Below are 17,101 nucleotides of genomic sequence, written 5' to 3'. Positions count from 1 at the left end.
GAAAACAACAATTTTACAATGATGTTACCAAAAGCTATCTGCTTGTATTGAAATTAAATTCAGAAGATTTTATGGATACCACCATGAATTGGTGGGGGTCGTTTACAAGTGTTTTTCATTAGAGTTTATAAGTTTTTTTATGCTATTAAAATAGCAATTGTTTGTAAAATATATGAAAGCGATTATCCTCTCTAACTGAACAGTTAAACCTAGTTGTAATGTAACTATGACCTTTAAGGCCGATTTTTGCCAAAAAACCCATCTTAAACACATCCGTGAATGTGTAAAGAATGTTTTTTGTTTTCGAATACTTAATATATATATTTTGGAAGAGCATTAGGTCGTATTTGAGTTAATTCATTGTCTCACAGAAAAGAATATTTGTATGTATAGCAGCTCTCGATTATTACACGATATTAAATCTTCAACAAACTATATTGTTTTACTAATATGTTTTATCGACAAGCTTGTACTTTAAATGATTTAATGTTACACAAGGCAAGGCATGTAGGTCAATAATTGAATGTTTAATGTAAGTGTTTGACCTAACAATATCATAGGCTGTCGGATAGACTTTCAGGAAATATGTTATGATTGATAAATCTTGAAAGTGAAGACGGAAATTATGTTTGTAAAGAGCTTGTAGCATTATGAAAACACATATTGGTCACGTTTTACCTTGTATAATGTTTGTCACGTTACGTACGTATTCTAAAAAGGCAACAGTAGTATACCGCTGTTCAAAATTCCTAAATCGATAGAGAAAAAACAAAACCGATTTACCAACTAAAACTAAGGGAAACATATCAAATATAAGAGAACTACGACACAACAGAGACACAACACCGAAATGTAACACACACAGAAACGAACTATAATGTAACAATGGCCATTTTCCTGACTTAGTACAGGGCATTTTATGAAAAAAATGGTGGCTTGAACCTGGTTTGTGGTTTGATACGCCACACGCGCGCTACGTCCACACAAAAATATGCTCAGATGTAAAAAGTTTGAAAGCCATAACAACTGAAAAGTTGAAGATCGCCGAGGATGAAAAGTTCCAAAAATTTGTGAGGCCAGGGTTATCCGCCTGGAACAAAAACATTATTATTATGAAGAATAATACATAGTTTTGCAAACAGTAAATATAATAAAATGACTACATAATAGATATGCATGATTAAACTGAAGTGGTGACTAGCTATAGAATAAAAACGAATACATTACAAAATCCAAGCCCTGTTAGCCATAGTCAATGCAACGTCCAACGTGACGTCACATTTAAATTCCTAAAACTTGTTCCAAAAATTAAGAAAGAATTTGGATGAAATTCAAGATTAGATTTGTATGACTAATTTAACTTATATTAATAACAGTGAAAATTATAATACTAATTAATATTAAATTATATTAGTAATTAAATCATTAATTGTATTATCTAGCTTTGTGGGTGTTTCTTCTGATCAAACTGCAAACCAAATAGATAGTGTAAATTTCGTTGATCCAAAATTAAGTCTACCAAATGAACTGGATGAGTAGTTATCCCCAACACAACACAAGAATACAACAGAAAACAATACGATTTACAACTACAAACGTTAAGACATTTGACAAAATCCGATGACAACACCAAACACAACATCAAAACCCAACAAATTAATTTCTAAAGTGCCAGTCGTTTTAAGAATCAGGTCATTTAGAATAACACCAAAACATATTTGCCGACCTAAAAATATTTTATTTTGAATTACCCCTATCCTGAGTTTGAAATGATAGGCTTCGTTTCTGCTTGTATGGTAATTCCTAATTTATTGCCATAACTATTAAAAATATCATACTAAAAAGATAATATTAAGATGTAAGCTGCCCATAGTTGTTGATTTCTAGTGCATTTCAATCTCAGTTTATCTTAAGATAATACCAGAACAAAATTTTTATGACATTGACCTAATATTGTTTTTATACTGCAACTTAAACTAATACATTGGGAGCTTTTTAAATCGTAACACAAATGTCAAATTTATTTTCACCCCTTAATGAACCCCTGATTGTGGAGAAAGTGTTCTAGGATGAAATTGGTATTATACAAAATAAAGCTATGTAAATATATTTAGGAAATAAACACGACTGGTTGCAGTATAAAATCAAATGAAAATCGTGACATCATTAGCATAACTAAAAAATGTAATTATAAGTATTGAATGCTTCCTTTTGTAACTTCATAGGGTTGTAAAAGCTTCTGCGCCTCATACAAAATGTACTTCGGTCAACGCTTGTACACCCCAATAAAGTAGCAAAAAAACAAGCATCCAATTCTTAAGTAAATCCTAACTTTATATACACTTTTCGATAATGTCATACTAAGTAACACATAAATGCAAAGGTATTACTACAACACTATTAACACCTTATGCTTACGAATGTATTTGAGGGCTTCGGTCGTCAAGTTGTTCTACTACTGTAATCACTACAGTAGCTACATTGTAGTCAACACTGAGGTTGTGATTTCGAACCAGCTCGTGTAGGTGCACTCGACTCCAATCTTAATTGACTAGGATTGTCAATTTTCCTATCGAAGATCGGTGGATTTCTTCGGGCACTGCCAATTTCCTCCACCAATAAAAAGTGACCGCCATGAAATAGCCCAAAGATGGTGCTTACAAGAGCCGTTAAAACACCAACAACAATCAATCAATCAATACATCTGTATTTAAGGGGGGTCGATGGGAAAATTGTCGAAGTAAGCGAACTGCAGTAGCACTTACATGACTAAACTGTCAGTACTTAGATTGTGTTTTCGCCTCCATTATAAATGAAATAGGATCGTTATTTTTTTTACCGATATGCATAGATTTTCTATTTGTATTTTAATACGAGACGAGACGTTCTATGACAAAACATTTGCTCTTTAATTTTGTTTATCCAGACAAAGATGACAATTTAAAAAGTAGCAGCTGGCATATATTCTAATACTGAGACGATAGTTGTAGTCATATTTGATGTATATATCTAAATGTGAGACGAGGGATACTTTCAGTTGTATTAAATCTTGTGTAATTAAAGTATATTGTCTTTGCACATGTTGCATAATATGCATAAGATGATTTATAATGCATACAAAAAAGTTTAACACCAACATCAATCAAAGGACAATGTCGAACCATAAAGTCAAGAGACATGTGAATACAAAGGCTTTAGTATGGAATAGCATTTGTTGTCTTCCTATATTCCTAGTGCACAAATGATATCAATGGTCATTCCTCCGATTTTATTTAACAGTTACTTGTATTATTTCTATTACATTAATTTTATTCTTCTCTAAGAAATTTGTTTTCTTTGTTTTTGAACGCATTTATAAAGTGCAGAATTGGTTCTTGTCAAAATAATCAGATCAAATTTATATTAAAGCAGAGAACAAATCGAATTAACATGTTCAAATCAACACAAAAATCTAGCTACTACAGACAACTGTTATTTTTGGTTAAATCAATACTTTAATCAGTTTACAAACGAACGATATAATTTTTTGGGTATTAGATATAATTTGATATTTCTGCATTAAATAATTTTCATTTTAAAAAGTGAGACATTATCAAATTTATTTGAGATCACTACTATTTTCGGAAATCTAATTTTTGATATTTGATTGCACGAACACAGGTGTTATTTAGAAGGTATATGCATCATTAAGGTAATTCAAAACACTCTTGCATTATAAGTTAGGATAAGTCAGGGCCAAATGGCAAGTGACTTAAAACAATAATTTACCAATTATAAAATTAGAAACATTTGCTATCACGAATTGCATTTGAATACATGTAGCCTTGAACCGGGAAATAAAAAAAAGCATTTCATCACACAAGTTAGGAAACTAAGTATTTGTTGTTAAACTCGGGGCAGATTGAATTGACATCCATACAAGTTCAGTATATCAGTCCATATAACCGTAAACTTGCAATGAAAATGTGTTCTCAATAATAAAGACTCGTATTGTGGAGTGCCATATAGACGTTAAATGTATTCTAGACAGGTTGTGAAATAATGAATGAATGATGCAGAAAACAAATTAGCCATACATGAATCTTACATGTACTATAATAAATGATATGTACAATTCTAATAATTTCTTTTTCCATATTGAAATGTGTTTGTCAGTAAGGATGAGGGACTTTGGTTTTCAAGTGGTTCAAGCTTTTCATTTTTAACTATTTGCAATCTTTCAGCAATGTGTTTGTGAACTTGATACCGCTTGTAGCTGAGTGCTTGTTATTCTTTGAATATGAATCCCATTTTTCTTGATTCCGGGTAATCTGTCTCCTCCTTCAATTAAACTAGCAGTTAATCGATCATGACTGTATTTTGACGTTAATTTTAAAAAAAAGCCGAATAAAAGCAATGTTGTTTGCATAAAAACATTAAATGAACGTTAATGAATTATCCCAAAAAATTACTGTAAAATACTTCCGGTAAACGAGACATTCACATTCAAACAAAACCAGAATTTAGTTAATTGATTTATTATGATCACAGGGCAAGTTATCAGATTATATTTTTGCAGTAACGTTCATTATTTTTAATGGCATTACTTTTAGTCGCCTCTTAGCAGAAACATGTTGCTGTTTTTGAAGCTATATAAAAAGAAGTGCAGAATTGACACGTGTCAGTAAAATCAGATTAATTTGATTTTACACAGAGAACAAATTTAATTTACATTTTAATATAAATGTAAAACAGTTGAAAGTGGATTTGAATTGTATTTGATTGAAGAAGCACTTATTTCATTGTAATTTAATCAGATATTTTATAAAATACTCATGATTTAATGGACTTTTTATATTGTTTATGGCCTTATGCAGTAAACATTTGCAATTTTAATACATTAAACGACACCAACCTCTATTCGAAAACACTACCATTTCCCGAAGCATCAATTACAAAGGTTTCTATTTCACAAATTATGAAATATTGTGTATGGGTTTCTCGAGTAATATAATCATAAGTTTGTTCAAAACATTCATACATCATGAATACAGATTTTTTAAAACTTCGAACCACACTTTAAGCAATGGAAACTTTGGTTTTGTAACTGATGATACCGATAAAAAACCAAACAAATTCGTTCGTCACAACTAATGCATTGAGTCATTGCTTTTAGAGTGGTACAAGGAGAGAGTTATGCAGGACGGATATTTCTAAATGCAGATGATTATTTCAGTCTTTTTATGTTTTTTTATGTGTTGTACCATTTTAATCTCATTTAGAATGTACATGATATGGGTAAATTCCTGTAGTTATTCTCTAAAGGCCATATTTGTATTTTATCTTAACGTATATAACCGTCTTATTTGGTTAGCTGTACTTTAATGTGTTTTCTTCAACTTAAACATATCAAAGTTATCTCAAAGTCACGTTCTGGATATATGCATAGATCAAAGTAACGAGACATCACAATTGATAACCATCCAAATGTTTAATGTACATGTACATGTAGCAATAGTTATCAAAGGTACCAGGATTATAATTTAATACGCCAGACGCGCGTTTCGTCTACATAAGACTCACCAGTGACGATCATATCAAAATAGTTGTAAAGCCAAACAAAATACAAACTTGAAGAGCATTGAGGACCCAAAATTCCAAAAAGTTGTGTCAAATACGGCTAAGGTAATCTATTCCTGGGATAAGAAAATCCTTAGTTTTTCGAAAAATTCAAAGTTTTGTAACAGGAAATTTATAAAAATGACCACATAATTGATATTCATGTCAACACCGAAGTGCTGACTTGGCTACTTTTTAATTAGAAAATAAATGTGTTGTTTTTTCTATTATTTGTTCATGTGTATATAGTAAGGCTAGTTGTCAATTCTAACTTACAGTCTGTGATGTACATTTGAGTCTTGATTAAAACCGCACTTGTTTTCTGTGTCAAGGTGAAGAATTGTCTAGTCGTCATTACTTTGCTTCTGGTTTTGTTTGTTCAAAGGCGGAACTTTCCGGTTTGAAAAAATAAAATAATCATTCTCTCGTCTTCATAATAATCAATTCTGTACCTCTTTGCACTAAATGTTCAATGTATTCATTATATGTCTAGACTCGTACATATAACAGTAATGCGCTGGACATCTGTGATACTGAGTCAGTTGTTCTCCGTATAATCATTTTACTGAAATGTATGCTATAATCGTATTGAATAAATCGGCGATCAAATGATTCTCTATAAATACGTCTTTAGATTAAAGACTTAATATATATTTGCGATTTTCCTCGTGTGTATGGTCGAGATGCTTTAATTAGTTTTGAATTAGAAATCATAGATTATAAGATGAGATGAAGACACCCACAATTATCCCTTCTGTTCAATTACATACCAAAAACATTTGAGGTAACAGCTAGCTTTCGTGGATTGTTTCTTCATGGACAATCCTTCGTATCTGCTTGTTATTATATTTAATATCTGCAATTTATTTTTGGAATTTTCACTCCAGAATATTAAACAAATGTAATCAATAATGGTACATGATACAATTCAAAAATTTATGAAGTGACGATACCAAAATAAACCCTAACATGCAACATTTCTTACCAAAGTGATTTTTTAACGATACCAAAATAATATCAGAAGTGGGGATGATAGTGTCTTGTTCGAAGCAGTCTAAATATTTACTTTTGAGAGCAAAATTCGATCATAATAGAATACATTTGTATCAAAATGTTTTTAGCACAATACTTTAAAGGCATACATAGCGTTTTTATCTGACAGATGAACTTCAAATTGCTCAATAGCTTTAGGATATTATATTTGATACTAAAATTCAATGTTCGTGACACTTGATTGTGTGCTTACATTTGCAACTGTTGACTACAAATGTTACCTAATATGACTAGATTGTTTCTTAGACAAGTTTCCTATTAAAACTGCTAATGTGGTGTTGTTGATTGATGTGTTATTTGTTATTTCCTATATGATTTATCAGTTTGAAAATCCATTTGGTATATTCCGCTTTACATAAGTATTTCAAGGCTTGTGCATGTATATTACTACGTTAACTTTCATTTCAGCTAGCTATATATAGTAATGGCTGACGGTTTAGCAAAACATTAACAATATTTTTATATTATGCTGATTACGAAAAATATTATGCAATATATATGTTGTGTACAAGATGTAAGTTTGTACAAATTATAATTTGTACAGGGTTTTTGTACAAGTTGTAAGTTTTTTGACACCTATCTTCTTGCAACAGGTGATACAGGTTTGTCTTATAAAATGTACCAGTGTAATGTTTTAAATTCCAAAAAATATACTTCAACCTAACATTTAGTGCTATTCTCCTTGTCTTCAAACTGGAAATGAGGATACCTGAATGGTTTAAATTCTAATTTTATTTTTTTCCTTATACCATATTCATATCCATACAAAATCTTTTTGTGGTCTTATAATGTTTTTGTATCAATGCTCAGTATAAGACTGCATCATGATGTTGTGAACATCTGACATAATATGCGAAGCAAGAGACTGTGTGCTTGAATCATTCATTTTTGTTCAGCAGGTCGTAAAACACTGATAACTTGTACAAAAAATCTGTACAAATTATAATTTGTACAATATTACAACTTCTACACACATATACATCTTTCTTTACATTTTCAGTTAGCAGGAACAGATGTTGTGTTCCATGGTATGTGTAGGTTAGGAGGAGGGTTGGGATCCCGCTAACGTGTTTAGCCCCGCCACATTATTTAAGTATGTGCCTGTCCCAAGTCAGGAGCCTGTAATTCAGTGGTTGTCGTTTGTTTATGTGTTACATATTTGTTTTTCGTTATTTTTTTTATTTAAAAAAGGCCGTTAGTTTTCTCGTTTGAATTGCTTTACATTGCCTTATCGTGGCCTTTTATAGCTGACTATGCGGTATGGGCTTTACTCATGGTTGTAAATGTCTGTGTTATTTTGGTCTCTTGTGGACAGTTGTCTCATTGGCAATCATACCACATCTTCTTTTTTTATATTGATGAAATAACGTGTCATCAAAATTTTGGCACAGATGTGTGCAACACTTTTCATACAACCATGAAAACGTACGTTCAAGACTTATTAGAGAATTCGACCAAATGAATTGTAATATGTAAAAAAAAGTCTTTCTTTATTTTAAATTTTAGGACAAAAATGGATTTACGTTAAACATAGATAGATAGATACTTTATTTTCTAAAAAAAAGAAATACAAGTTTACCGAGACAATTACAATATAAATACAAATACAATGGTTGAGATAAACGAATGTAGTACGATATTCTAAAATGAATTACAAAAGTATGATGGCAAACATGTTTAGTAAATATCTATAATACTAAAACAACGAGGTCATATTTGTCAGCCGTCATGGGGTAAAAACGACAAACCAGATAATTCACCTTTATATATAGTTAATATAGGACAATGGTGTGGATTAAAAATTACACCACTCCAGACCCTTTTGTTTTACACATAATCAATATTGCCAATAATTAACAAGTTCCGGAACAAATCCGATACCGTTACCGTTACCAATAGTATATTCACCTGTTACCTATTACCTTATCTGTACGTTGCGCATCTGACAGGCGCACCACCAAACGGTGTATTTAGGATTTTGCTATATACATGGGTCATAATCACAGGGTTGACACTACTTAATTCAATCATTGTCAAATTGTTCCCTATTGTAGTATTTTAATCAGTATGACTTTCTAACATGACAATACGAATACTAAAAATCTGGACTTAAAATAAGGCGTATAGGTACAGTTTTCACTTTGTTAGCCAGCATGACGTAAAACAGCGAATCAAAGAATTAATCTTTATTTATAACTAATATAGGACAATGCTGTTGATTATAAAATACTCCATTTCAGGCCCTTTTGTTTTCCAAATAATTAATATTATCAATAATTGATAAGTTCAATGTCGACGGGTTCGACAAAAAGATTTTGAACGCAGAGAAAACTGTGAATCTTATAATCGGCATGAATCTCTTAGATGACAATACCAATACTAAAATAAGGCTTATAGATAGTTATATACTTTAATTCAGTCACCGACCCGCGATATCATGGGTGTGTTCTAGTATAATTTAAGGTTCAACTTACAAACCGAAGTGAAACTAATAACGCCAACCCAAAAAACAAAAAAGAAGAAGATTCAAAGACAAACAAATACACAAAATATATGAACGCTTACCCAACCAAACCGTTGTAATTGATCTTATTTGCGTAGTAGGCAAAAAATAATCCATTTCGCCATTTGCAATCAACATTTCGTTTCTGGTAATCATGCAAACGGTAAATTCATAACCAATACAAGATAATTGTGGATACGACTTTAGATTACTGTGGATTCATTTTTATTCGTGGTATACCAATTTTCGTGGGTTTCGTGGGTCAAAGCGAACCACGAATTTAAAAATTCAACGAAGAATAATCCCGAGAAATGTGTATGGAGTCGGATGTTTATTTCCGGTTATGTTATGCAGTTCTAGTATAGTGTTGACTAGCGATAAACATTGTAACATAACACGTGTTTTTTATTGAAAGAAGATACAAGTAATTTGATTAAATCTATAATAAATATATCGAATATCAGTGATAATTTACTTTTTAAAATTGATTAAAACTGTTCATGGCACATAACTGCAAGTTGTTAATTACCGTGTCATAGTTTGGTTTATCAGTGATTAAAAATCAATAGGATTAAGTACGGGGATATTGCCCGTAGGTAATATTGTTTATGACAGGAACATTTATTTTCACACCTTATACTTATATCACTGTTTATCATATCGTGATTAGGGAAATGACCTTTCAATCATAAAGTTTTGAATGCCTTATAGAATTCAGACAAGAATTTATAAATTGTAAAACAAACAAATAATTAGTTGTCTCTGTCCATTATTGTAATCGAAGTTATCAATGAACACTTTACCCTAAAATTACCAAGCGAGGATTTTGACAATTCAAAACTTTTTCAATGAATTCCTTCTTTTTTTGTTTTGTTTTATTATTGATCAAACCAAGGAGGTTATATGATCTCCTAAATCAAAAAGAAATCCACGAATTACGTATCTAATTTTTTTGTTGTTGTAATCAGCGATCCACGAATTTACGTATACCACGAAACGTCTTTTTTTCTCTATCCACGAAAATTGATACCCACGAAAATAAATGAATCCACAGTATATGTTATAAATATTCATGTATGAAACTTCTCGCATTTAAAATTAATGATAGACCAGACGTATCATAGATTAAACAAAAACATAGTAAAGATGTATACACACATATACTGTTGATAGTTTTGTCATTAGTATTGTAGCAACTCTCCGCTTCAGAATCTGGGAAATAATTTCAAAAGTGTACACTAAAACGTCGTGATTTGTTAACAACGTCATAAACAATTGACATTTTACCACTAACATGACGCTATTTTAATGAAGGGTTCGGACGATTAAATTATTCATAGTCCTTTAGATTCCGAAATTGCCAATCGTAACATATTTTTTGAAAACAAACTATCAAAGTTATCTATTACATGCGATAAAAAAAACCTACAAAGATGACATCAACATTAAAGTTACATTTTAAGAAACATAATCATGATCGAAATCCTAATGTAATTGAAATATGTCTTTTTCTGAAATATAGAAATTATTAATAATTGAATTTGTAATATAATATATTTGTATTGGTGAATAAAGAATCATGTTACAAAAATAAAAAATATTAATTTCCACAGGAGATGCTTTTTGTTTATAGTTACTGATCATATATTTAAAGAACATTGATCGGATCACTATCGAAGGATATATAGAACTGAAGCGTTATAACGTCGTCTTCTTTTCTTTTAACACTTTCATCATTGGTAAATGTCTTTCAATAAATGTGATAAAACTAATAACTCTGTACTATCCGGTTTATTATTGCTAAATATATAACACAATCATGTATTGAAATAAAACTAAAATTTACTCAATTTGATCGAACTATGATCCAATTGGCCGTTTCAGAATCAAAAGGACTATGGGTAATTTTATTGTTCGTACCCCAAAATGAAAATACCGTCACGTCATTGGTTGAATTTCAATTATTTAGGACGTTTTTAATCAATCAAGACGCTCTGGTATACCCTTTTGAAAATATTACCCAGAATGCTTTCGATTCTGAAACGGCGAATTCACAAACTTTTCGTGTTTCTTGGAAAATTTTGTATTTCTAGTACAGTTAAAAGGATAATTATCTCTTAGAACTTGTCCCACCAACATGTGTTCAGATTCTGGAAAATATAAACATTTTTGGATGAGGTTTGTTCTGGGGACGGGCTCGGTTCTATATTTATATATATATATGCTGTCTTAGAGACTTGATTTTGTCTTCTTGGCTACTAGAAAGATTAACAAAGGAATTGATTCAATAGTATGTTTTTAGTCGAAACGAAATGATTGATTTTAACTCTGTTTCTTGATATACATGTTTTGCAGACTACGCTTTAGTCATTAGGCGACTTTAATTAGTGGTTTATAACATCGTAATTTCAAGCGCACATATGATCAGGCTTATAGTTCAACCCACTTGTCTGTCAAACCAACTACGCCAAGCCTTTGAACGTGAAATCAAACAATGATTGACGTGCACGTCAATAGTCTATAGCAACAGCAATGCATACTCTTTTCAAAATGTGCAGTTAACGCTATATATTTCTTTTTAACACTACATGTATGCAAAACTAGACCAATTTTAATATAGAATACCTTTCTTACAGGAAGTATAATAATGTACCATATATCCGGATAAACTGTACTTACATCATAATAAACTATCGAGTAATATTTTTAGACACTATAACTTGACAAAAACGTGATCATGTTAAATAAACTCAAGAATAAGAATTGGTCATTCAACATGTTCTAAAGAGATATTTGATTGCTAGCTTTTTAGTGAAATCATGTGAATGCAATCTTCATACTTCAGTAATGACAGTTTATCATGTTTGCACTCGCAGTAATGGTTTACTTTTATAAATTGTTATTTGGATGGAGAGTTGTTTCATTGGCACTCACACCACATCTTCCTATGTCTATTATATATAAGGGTAAAACAAGAATTAATCATTCAAAAGAGATATTGAATTGTTAGTTTATTTATTAGATCATGCTAATGCAATATTTATGTTTCTTTCATGACAGTTTATCATTTTTGTACAAACAGCCGAAACATTATAACTATCTCTACTTTCATTAATCCCGGTTAAGCATGAACATTATTTTTTATTGTATTTATTTCATTGAAGTCATTCTGTAATATCCCGTTCCTTTTGCTTCAAATATCAAGCAATCGCGCTTTGAGATTGAATTAAATCAGTTGAATAATTTGTTCGTACTATAATCCAATTCATCGACTTCCCTCTTGTCTTGCAAGGTTTTCTGTTTTATACAAATGTGTTTATCATTCTTGAATAATGATCAAACAATGATATTTTTGTATTAGCGATTTTTTTTCTCTCTCTTGACTTTTATTGGATCAGATTTATATCTTAAACCAATGCACAATTTTTGGTGGTTTCCTGACAAGAACAATATCATTTTTTTTATATTTTTAATCACTATACAAATATTTTATTTATCATTCAATTTGACATATATTAAAACGTATCTTTAGTTGTTGTCCAAACTGTTGAATTAGTATTTGAATAAAATTGAAAGACTGAAACACTGTGAAACACAGACCAAGATGAGCACCCCAAATGGACTGTTATGTACAAAGTAGTTTGGACAAATGCGTTTGCTCCCAACAGAAGCAAAATACCATGAGACTATAAACATGATAAATGTACACTATATGTTAACTGTCAACCTATATTCATGATATTTGCGGCATAAAACTTTCGAATACGATTTTTGTACTCAGACTCAAGAATCAACCAATCAAAATACTGGATTTTGTGTTTCGAGCACTTATTTTGTACTCGGAGTACTGAGTAAAGTTTTATGACCGAGAGCCCAAGGAATATGTACATGTTATGTAGAGCAACACATGGTCGAACGTTATGCATCCCTTTACCGGAGTTTGTCAACCTTTTGAAAACGTTGTTTACATATTAAATTGTACCATGATGTTATATGTATTATTATATCAATAAGTAATCAATGACTAATGAAGAAAAAGACAAACAGATAGATAATAGTACACAACACACTATATAAAACTAAAGACTAGGCAACATGAAACCCACCAAAAACTAGGGTTGATATGAGGTGCTTACAATTAAATTTAAAGGAATAAAGCAGATACATTTTCTATTCGAAACTCTTTTCAGGAAGATAAATATGTCACGTAAAAAGTAAGGAGCAGAGTTTAGCAGACATTGTAACCCTGCTACATGCTGTAAATGCCTATCCTGCAATTCAGTAGTGTAGATGTTTATTGAGGCAGTTACAGCAATGTGGTGTTTAATAAAGCTTAAAACTACCTGACAAAATTCCTCAAGTAATGGTACTTAAATCTGCCCATCTTTACTAGAGAGGCGAAAGATACCAAAGGGCCACTAAACTCAAATGTCGAAAACTGACAAGTATATTGCAAAAAATGTTAAAGACCAAATAACAAACAGTTTACAAAGCACATCAAAGCTAACTACAAACTAAAAAACACGAACCCCACCATCACCCGTCAATCATTTGTTATGGTAAATCCGATCACGACCATCGTTTATTTAAAACTTTGAATCTATAAACTTTTAAACTTTTTGAAGAAGGATCATCCTTCAAATTCAAGAAATCATGGGGTTTTACTCAAGGTCAATACATATTCAAATAAATGAGCAGATAAGGAAACCAATAAAACGTCCTTTGCATTTCCTGTCATGACTTATGGAATCGTTTCTTCCAAAGATTATACAGCTAATTTTCGAACTAGTTTTGGTATTACGTAAATATAAAAAAGAAGATGTGGTATGATTGACAATGAGACAACTGTCCACAAGAGACCAACATGACACAGACATTAACAACTATAGGTCACCGTACGGCCTTCAACAATGAGCAAAGCCCATCCCGAATAGTCAGCTATACAAGGCCCCAATAAGACAATTTATCGGTCGTCCAACTGTCTATATCAATCTGCTCAACTCTTAATAAAACTCCATATCACGGCTTTGTGACGTCAAATACGTTGACCTGGCCTAAATAACTTTGACCCGGACATATCAGCGACGTCATAATGTTTGAACCGACGTTGATAAGTTTGACACGAGCTTATCAAGTCAACTTCCGGTTGCTGGTGAAACTAAGACAATACTTCCAAAAGACGCAAATACAGCCCGATAAATCGATTATCAGGTTATCGGCATTTTAATATTGTAAAATATCAGCTGCTCGACATAATATGAAGGCTTTTTGATCTCGTTCGCTGCGCTTACTCGACAAAAAGCTTCATATTATGTCTCGCAGCTGATATTTTACGATATCGACATGCAGACAACCTGATAATCGGTACGTAATACAATTCAGACAAGAAAACTATCGGCCTTATTTATATGCAAAAATGAAAAAAAACAAATATGTAACACATAAAACAAACGACAACCACTGAATTACAGGCTCCTGACTTGGGACAGGCACATACTTGAATAAAGTGGCGGGTTAAACATGTTAGCGGGATCCAAACGACAATTTAGTTTCAATAAATGAAGCAGATTTGTCATTTTTAATTAGTATTAATTATATGTGTCATCTAAATACATCAACTGATAGAATTTGTTACCTAAATCTTCGTTTAAAAAGAATCAATTCAGATATTTGTAATAGTATTTTCCTCCAGTGTGACAATATTTTGATACGTTTCCAAAATGGATAATTAGAATTCAACGTAATTCAAATTTAATGAAATAACGCAATGTGATGCTGATTTATTACCATAACACAATACAGAGTATAATATCATGGCATGATATCTTCAAGAAACAATAGTTATTGATTGATATTTGAGTATTAGGTACATTATTTTCTTTATTGGCCGGCACTAAGCCAGTCCATTATATGATATGGGTTTGAGATTGTCACATGAGTTTCTGCGGATCTACATTATTATTTCCTGCGATATATGAAAATAAGAATTTTCAGGTTATTGAAATAGATACGTTTTTTATTAATTTTTATATAGGAAAAAGATGCCAGATATTCATAACAATGAATGTTCATTGTTTTATTATGCACAGAATGCGTGACCGGTTTTCGGGTTTTCCAAAACTAGGCTATTTTTAGTTATTTTTTAGAAATATAAACAAGGTACCATGTTCTTACAACTCGTCGTTGGAACATGGGAATGATTTAAAGTTTGCGATATTTTCTCATGTTATATTCTATTTTGATTATAATGTATATAGTTTTCATCATTTATAAAAGTAATAATAAATAAAGATATCTTCACTTTCAACGTAAACGATCTAGGGAGCTGAAAGTGATTTCCAAACCTCTAAAATTTCCACTTGGAGTTTGTTAATACTTTGCACTTTTACTGCAACAAGAGAGATTGAAAATTTTATAATATCTGCACTGTCAAGATTCAAATAGGCAAATAATCTAAATTAAGTTATTAAATACAAGATTTGAGAAAAGATGCAGACTACACAGTAGTAAGACCTCTTGTGACTGGAACTATAAAGACCATCCAATCATTTAAAGAAAGGCATGGGGAACATTATGCTTCAGTGAGGAAAGTGATAGATGATTTAATCAAAGAAAACTTCAAAGTCAAGAGTCCAACAGAGGAGGAATTTGATAAATTTGAAAGACAGGTAATTCATAAGTACATGTATATGACATACCAATAATATGGATTTGTAAATTGAATATGTCTGTTCTATAAAATTGTTCACAATGTAAACATTTCCAAAATACATTTTAGGTCTACTTTCCATACATTGACCATGTGGTGGAGAATTTGGAGAAGAGGTTTCCAGATTCTCTGTTGGAAAGCTTTTCTGTGTTTGACCCCAACAGTGTTCCAGAAGATCCAGAAGAAGCTGAGGGTTATGGCAGGGAGCAAATAGGGGTAAATAGCTTTATACATGTACTTCTTCTATGTAATATAACAAAGTATAACAACTAAAAGTTTGTTTGGCTCTTTATTATTTTATTCCATTCATTTATTTTATTTTTTCAAATTGAAAATATATCTTTTTCAGATCCTTTCAGACCACTTCAAAATGGATCTGGTGCCATTAAGCCAGGAGTGGAGGCTACTAAAGAATACAATTAACACTGATGACAGCCTCAAGTCTCTATCTGCTAGTTTGATCATGCAGCAATTGGCTGGCAAGTTAGCAGCAGGTTTTCCTCTGTTGTCCAGCCTATCAGCTGTTGGCTTATTATTGCCTACATCTACTGCAGGTAAATACATATATCCTAAATAAAATCTTTTACATCATAACATGAGTATGCATAATCTTTTCATTTATCATACTATTTATTTAAGTTGCTAGTTGAAATATAAAAATTCAGGTATTAATTTATTTATATTTTAGATTGTGAAAGGGGATTTTCAACCCTAAAGAGGATCAAGACAGAGTTGAGGAACAGGCTATCAAATAAGATAACAAACTGTCTTGTGACTATATCCCTAGAAGGAGAAGAGAGTACAGAGATAGATATTTCTGAAGCTGTTCAGCACTGGAAGACCCAAAAGAACAGGAGGATCTTTTCTTTAACTTTATTTACTTTTTTTTTAAACTGAAATCAGTTCATTTCATACATCATCATGTATATATTCTTTTAATTTATAAATACTATGCATTATTAAATACATGTCACAAAGCCTTATTATTCATATTGCATGCCATGATTTATGACTGATTGCTTTCGTGTCACAATATTTCACCCAAAAAAAGAGTTACGCGCCCTTGAATTTTGCGCCTTCAAAAATTTCTGGGGAGAACACTGGAAATGAATACATTTTGTAAAGGATTTCTCAGTTGTTACGAAGAGAATAATTTACTACACTGTCTGAAGCTTTCTAATATTTAGTTGTAGTATGAATTAAGCAGTTTTTTAGTCTGTCGTATACCCAATGAAAGT

General features: G+C 31.4%; 1 pseudogene; it reads left to right on the top strand.

Moving 5' to 3' along the window:
- The window catches only part of LOC139497566 (uncharacterized), a 34,763-nt pseudogene extending 17,884 nt beyond the window's left edge, over positions 1 to 16,879 (top strand).
- Positions 16,880 to 17,101: the final 222 nt, after the last annotated feature.

The sequence above is a fragment of the Mytilus edulis genome, chromosome 12 (assembly GCF_963676685.1).
Source record: "Mytilus edulis chromosome 12, xbMytEdul2.2, whole genome shotgun sequence".
NCBI lineage: Eukaryota > Metazoa > Mollusca > Bivalvia > Mytilida > Mytilidae > Mytilus > Mytilus edulis.
The sequence above is the reverse complement of the archived record's forward strand: the minus strand, read 5'-3'. Positions and strand labels throughout refer to the sequence as shown.